The sequence below is a fragment of the Podarcis melisellensis genome (assembly GCF_964234715.1).
Source record: "Podarcis melisellensis genome assembly, chromosome: 15".
NCBI classification, from domain to species: Eukaryota; Metazoa; Chordata; class Lepidosauria; order Squamata; family Lacertidae; genus Podarcis; species Podarcis melisellensis.
Genome location: NC_138532.1, coordinates 13,481,237 through 13,488,916, shown reverse-complemented (window position 1 = coordinate 13,488,916; position 7,680 = coordinate 13,481,237).

Genomic DNA, 7,680 nt, shown 5'->3' with positions numbered 1-7,680 from the left:
GTGAAAAAGGACTTGGAAGTATGGTCAACTCTGAGGCTTTCGTTGCTAGGCCGTATTGCTGTGATAAAATGAATGTATTGCCAAGAATGTTGTTTTTGTTTCAAACATTGCAAATTTTGGATAAAATGGACTGCTTCAAGAAGTGGCAGAGAGATATTTCTAGATTCGTCTGGCAGGGCAAGAAGCCCAGAATAAAATTTAAAATACTAACTGATGCAAAAGAAAGAGGTGGATTTGCCCTGCCAGACCTTAAACTTTATTATGAATCAGCCGCATTTTGCTGGCTGAGAGAATGGCTGCTTCTTGAAAACATAGACATTTTGGACTTAGAAGGTTTTAACACTGTATTTGGGTGGCATGCATGTTTATGGTATGAAAAGGTCAAGGCACATGGGGCATTTGAAAACCATATTGTCAGGAAGGCATTGTTTAATCTCTGGACAAGATATAAAGACCTATTTGAAGGTAGAGCCCCAAGGTGGTTGTCACCAATGGAGGTACAATTTATGAGTTTTCTCCATTATCTGCACAGCAGGGGGTGTTCAGTCAACAGATAAATTGCAAACGGATAAAAACATTGGAGGATCATTGTAATTATCTGCAACTTCCTAAGAGCATATATTTTAAGTACAGTGGTACCTCAGGTTACAGACACTTCAAGTTACAGATGCTTCAGGTTACAGATTCCGCTAACCCATAAAATAATACATCGGATTAAGAACTTTGCTTCAGGATGAGAACAGAAATTATGCGGCAGATGTGGGAGGCCCCATTAGCTAAAGTGGTACCTCAGTTTAAGAACAGTTTCAGGTTAAGAACAGACCTCCGGAACGAATTAAGTACGTAAGCAGAGGTACCACTGGAGATAATTAAATGAGCAAATTGAATGAATTTGGATCTGCAGAAGATATTAAAAAATAGTTTTAAGGAGCTACAGAGAGAGGAAGAAGGAAGTCAAGCTTTGAAATGTTAAAACGATTGTAAAATTAATGAAATGTATAAACCTGAAAAGTATATTTATAGACCTAGTTATTGGGGAAATCTACCTGTATACAAAACTGATAAGCATAGGTTTATGATGCTGAGTGCAACCAGAAAGTCTTCCATGTGCAACTGTAAAACGTCAGCCTTACAAATGGAAATTGCTACCTGCATACAAAACCGACAAGGGTACATTTTTTGATGCTGCACCGGAGGCTACAGGCCTCCATTTTCCTCCTCCTTGCTGTCACATGGAAGAAGAGATTCTGCACATATATCTGTCTACTCCTGTCGATAGCTGTTTAATTGGACACCTTTATATACAGGCACCCCCCCCCCCATTTGCATGAGGGTGGTGTTCCAGGTCATTGTGCATGTCACCAGGATGTGCGTAAGCTTGCCCTGGCCTGTTTTGCTTCTGTTCTGCCCCATGCTGAAAACGGCACCCCCTCCAACATGTCTCTGATGAGAATAGAGATGTCCCATTCCATAATGATAATTTTACTTTTTATACCCCACACATCTTATTGGGTTGCCCCAGCACTCTGGGCAGCTTCCAACATATATAAAAAACATAATACAGTGGTACCTTGGGTTAAGAACTTAATTTGTTCTGGAAGTTTGTTCTTAACCTGAAACTGTTCTTAACCTGAAGCACCACTTTAGCTAATGCGGGCTCCTGACGCTGCTGCGCCGCCAGAGCACAATTTCTTTTCTCATCCTAAAGCAACGTTCTTAACCTGAGGTACTATTTCTGGGTTAGCGGAGTGTGTAACCTGAAGCGTATGTAACCTGAAGTGTATGTAATCTGAGGTACCACTGTAAAATATTAAACATTCAGAATACATCCCTATACAGGATTGCCTTCAGACAGTTCAGGGGTTACATAACTCCATACCCTCCAACATTTCTCCAATGAAAATAGGGACATCCTAAGGAAAAGCAGGACATTCCAGGACGCAATCAGAAACTGGGACAGCTTCTGTAAATCAGGGAAGTCCCTGGAAAATAGGGACACTTGGAGGGTCTGAAACTGTGCACACATCTGTGGTTGCATACATGCCAATCGCACACAAATGGGGGTTTGTCTGTATATAAGCAAAGCAATTCAAATAATTATCCACCACTTTTTGGTAGTCACACCCACCCTCCTGGCAGATGTCAAAGAGTTAAACGACTATATAACCTTTTGTAGACATCTGAAGGCAGCCCTGATTTGGGAAGCTTTTAATGTTTGATGTGTGTGTGTTTTCTTTCACTCACTGTTTTTGTTGGAAGCCTCCCAGAGTGGCTTTGGTTTTTTTGTATGTTATAATAATAATAATAATAATAATAATAATAATAATTTGTATTTGTATCCCGCCCTCCCCGGCCAAAGCCAGGCTCAGAGTGGCTTACATGATATAAATAAGACAATATGCACAATACAACATACAATATGCAGATAAAATAACATTCAACATTCATTACAATAACATAGAATAATATTTTGTATGTTAAATGGTATAGTTTAATTATGGAGAAGTGATAGGAAACTGAGCACAGCCTTATTGTAATACTGTACATTGTTCCTGATGTTATAAGAATCCTATGGTCCCAAATATAAAATAAATGTTCATAAATGTACAAGGAAACACATACATAAGTATATAAACCACAAGTCTGAAATAGTGTTGTTGTTGTTTACTCGTTTAGTCGTGCCCGACTCTTCGTGACCCCATGGACCAGAGCACGCCAGGCACTCCTGTCTTCTACTGGCTCCCGCAGTTTGCTCAAACTCATGTTTGTAGCTTCGAGAACACTGTCCAACCATCTCAACCTCTGTCACCCCCTTCTCCTTGTGCCCTCAATCTGAAATAGTACAGGAGAGCAATCCTGAAGTCATTTTGACTCTCCCAAATTGACCTCAATATATTTCTCTGCCAGAAGGGAGGAAATGGCGAAAGCCTTCCCTTTGTCTTTTTGCTTACAAATCCTGTCTTAAGGGTGTATTTGTGTATGAACAGGGTGAGCCTGGGACCTGGGACTCAGAAACTGAAGTATTTACTATCACAAAAGAATGGCCAGGTTGACCAGGTAAAGCAATCAGTGACCATTAACAGATATCCTGGCAAACAGGATTTTTGCTGTAGACCACCTCCTTCTGTATGTTTGCATGATGTTTCGGGGGGTGGTCTTGGTCTACAGCAGGCTTCTTCCAGAAGTTTTGGCCTACAACTCCCATGATCCCTAGCTAGCAGGACCAGTGGGTGGGGATGATGGGAATTGTAGTCTCAAAACATCTGAAGGGCAAGGTTGAGGAAGCCTGGTCTACAGGGTGGGCAATTTCAAAAGTCTATATATGGGCTTGTGCACCATTGCTCTGGGTTCTTCCTCCCTCCTGCGTATGGTGAGTGAGGACCCTGTTGCAACAGTTTAATAAAGATCAGGCTTACTAGCTGCTTTGCTTCTCAATATTCTCTGGCTGGCCTCTGTTGTTTTCTCCTACCCATAGGTAACCCACTTAAGGACTCTATATGGGCTCTTGGATACCCCATAAGGGAAAAGGAGCAGGTTTTTTCTATAACACTGACTTTTATACCATTCCTCAGTAAAATACCGCTCTTCCTTTCACAGTGTTCCCCCAAAACTGAACCCTGTCGTACCCTTCCCAGCCCAAGCTCACCATATAGGAGCAAGAGGAAACTTTAATTCTATTCACTGCTCACCCCCACGCCCCCGTGTTATGGTGCTCCAAGCTCTGGGCTTCCAACACCTTAAGCAATCTTCTAACAACTATCATTCTCCTGCTAACTTATAAACTCTGATGTCACTTTTTCACAGACTTGATAGCTTAGCCAGCCCCAGAGGCACCATTTGCCTGGGGAGTTTGTAGCCAGGGCTGCTGCAATGAACAGCCGTGGAAGCCTTTGGGAGGCAGAGACGAGAGAGGGCATCAGAGAAGGGACAGAAGGAAAGAGGGACAGAGGCCAGTGTTGCCCGCGGTACTCTGACTATCATTCAAGGCGCCCCAGGGTGCCATGGCACACTGGTTGAAAACCACTGGCTTAGCCAAATATGAGACGTGGTGAGAATAAACCAAACTCTACCAGGCACTTATATGATGGTCTTAATAAGAGTTGCTGGATATTTATATTTCTTTTCCTATCTTATCCTGTCCTGCCTAATCTACCCATTACTCCACAGCACCCACACCAGAGAGGAACAGAAGGGCATGGACACTGCATGACAAAAGAACAGGTTTATATCAATACCATGTCACAGAACTGAAATTCTTCCAGGCTGTTTCAATCTTCTGTGTATATAATTCATAGCTCCAACATGTCCTGAGCTGAGGTAGAAGAATACTTTATTGAGAACAGAAAATTTCCTTGTAATTAATAGAGTAGATCCAGATTGTCCCTAGATATTGCTTTTTCATGCCCAGATGACTGCCTCTATTTCCTTAAAGAACACAATATAGCGTCCCTTCCCTTGGCACTGGATATTCCCATTGAAGAGTCGCCATGCAGTGTGGTCCCTTCATCCTCCTGTCTCTCATCGTGGGCCTTTTCGCACCCTGGCCTGAGCTGCTGGGCATCTCTGCGTCAGATACAGGTATGAGTTCTCTCTCCTCTTACAACTTCTAAATCTTATGTGTATCATGGCTGTACCTCCCCCTATTTCTCTCCAATTCTTTAACCTGGCTCTCTACATAGGGTTGCCCCCTTCCATAAGGCCCAAGTGATGTGGAGCTTGCTTTCTTGTAGGCAACACATGCACCCAATTATATTGATCACGCTATGGGAGTTTGAGGACCTTGTGTGCCTACAAAGATTCCCTGGGCTGACTTAGCCCAGTGAGTGAACATGTGACCTTGAAAGGAGCTCAATGGATTCTCCATGGTGGCTCAAAATGAAGAGCTGTGGAGTTGTATCCAACATATTTCTACTCAGAGTAGATCCATTCAAATAGATGACTCTAAGTTAAACACGACAATTCATTTCAATGCCTCTATGCCAAGTATGACAACGTTGTATACCAGCTGCGGTCCTTGCTTGTGATCAGTGTCAGCACCTGGATTTCTCAGAAGTTGCTGCCATTCTAGCACCCTGCCCAAGGCCACAGTAGATCAGTGATACTCTGGTTTTTCTGTGAGTCACTCTTTAAACTTTACACTATGTTCCCGGGGAAGCAACATTCTGGGAACTACAGTGGTACATTGGGTTAAATACTTAATTCCTTCCGGAGGTCCATCCTTAACCTGAAACTGTTCTTAACCTGAAGCCCCACTTTAGCTAATGGGGCCTCCTGCTGCTGCCGCACCACCAGAGCACGATTTCTGTTCCCATCCTGAAGCAAAGTTCTTAACCCAAGGTACTATTTCTGGGTTAGCGGAGTCTGTAACGTGAAGCGTATGTAACCTGAAGCGTATGGAACCCGTAGTACCACTGTATCAGATTTGGAGTACACCTACCCTTGAATAGTCTGATCTCCCTCTTCAGCAATCTTTGCCAACTAAGCTCAGGGCTCAGGGTGTAGACATAGGAGTCTTGTTCATGGTTAGTGTTGACTTCTGACATCCTCAGGAATATGTGTTGTTTCACTACGCCAGCCAAGATACCTTGCAGGTGGTACTCACCAGAGTGGCAGAGAGCAGCATGTTGTTTGGCCCGTATGGTTTTGTTTGATTTTTGGTTCATAGATAGACAACTTGGCTTCTTCCAGAAGTCTTGGATTTCAGTTTCCCAGCTGACACCCAATGCTAAACTATTGAGAACAGGAAAGTGACTCTCAGCTAGAACTGGATACAGCCCAGTGGTGGGGATGTAAGGTTATTAAAAGCTTCTGGGTAATGATCTATAAGGAACTGAAGAAAATGTTTAAACTAACTTTTGTTAAAAAACCTGAAGCTCTTTTACTAGGACTGATAGGTACTGAACTCCCCAAAGAAGATAAGAAAATATTTTTGTATGCTACAACAGCTGCCCAAATATTGTTAGCTCAAAATAGAAGGACGAAAAGATAGCAATGAAAGAAGAATGGCAAATCAAGCAATGCACTATGCAGAAATGGCAAAATTAATGGCAAAGCTCAGAGACTATGACAATGAGAAGTTTAAAAAAGAGTGGGAATCGTTTATTATTTATGTGCAAAAATACTGTAAACAGGTTGATATATATATGTAAAGCTTTTAAGTAAATCCTTGCAACTAGCAGAAAATTAAATAAAATTAAGGGAAATAATAATTGAAAAGGCTTAAGAATGGATATGCAGAAGAACTTAGTTAATATAAGGAACCAGAAGAGGGTATGGAGGGAAGTCCAGAGATTTAGGGAATCTCAAAGAGAAGGTTTGTGAAAACATATTTGTATAAATTTAGATCTGGTAGAAATGTGAGTTAATTACTGTTTTATTTGTGAGGTGGAGTCACATGGTCAATGTCATTGCTTTCTGTGTTTCAGACTTTGATATAATGTTTATATGAGGCTTGCCTTTCTTTGCTCTTACCCACCAGATTGTCTACCTGATATATGCAAACGCCCTAAGAAAGAAGGAAGATGCAAAGCACGTTTACCACGTTTTTTCTTCAATATTGAAACCATGAAGTGTGAGCAGTTCATTTTCGGTGGTTGTGGAAATAATGGAAATAACTTTCTGACTGAAAGTCAATGCTATCAGGAATGTGGATGCTTTGGTAAGAAGAAATAACTTGCTGTTTTAGGGCAGGAGCTGTGAACATTTTGGGCACATTTCAAAATTTGAGAAACTCTGATGGGTGCATGTCCCCTTTTCTTGAAAACATGAAAGGCCTCCAAGTACAATATTATTATCTCTCTCTCCAAACCCCTCCATACAAACCCAGAAAGCCAACATCCTCTCCCCTTAAACATAACTGAAGAGAAATCATTGTTTGAAATGATTTTTGGTACATTTTACATATTGCAAATTTTATTTGAGACCACTGAACAAGACTTATGGTCAAAAAGCCTTTGGCTTACTTTTCTTAAGGTATCTTAGCACAATGACAAACAGAATGTCTGAGAAGATAAAAATCAATTAAAATAAAATAATGTGTACCATTACAGTGGCACCTCGGGTTAAGTACTTACCGTATTTTTTGCACCATAACTATCACTTTTTTCCTCCTAGAAAGTAAGGAGAAATGTCTGTGTGTGTTATGGAGCGAATGCCTACGGATGGCGGGGGGGATCTGCTGTAGTTGTGAGCAGAGGATCCATGGTTCCTTCCCTCCTCCGTGGCTCACTTTGAAACAGCAAAGCGGGAGAAGAGCCGCTGAGTGGGGAGGAGAGAGGGACAGAGAGCCTGCTTGCTTTAAAGGAGCAAAGCGGGAGAGGAGAGGAGCCTTCTCCTCTTATACCCCTCTTCTGCATTATTAACAGCATCCTTCTCCACCCACCCCACGCGTGTCCCTTGTCCCTTGAGTGCTTTTCCTTCCCTCCCCACTTAAAACGTGGTTACAAAGCACAGATCCACATGGATCCTCAGGATTTTTGCACTGGGTCACCCCAAATTCACCATCAGATCACATAGCATGTCCATGGCTACAGCTTCGCAGCAAAAAAATCACACACCCACTGTTCCCTGGGGCCACAGTGGTGCAAAAACGTGGTTACAAAGCATGGATTCAGATGGATCCTCAGGATTTTTGCATTGGGCTACCACAAACTCACCATCAGATCACATGTCTGTGGCCAC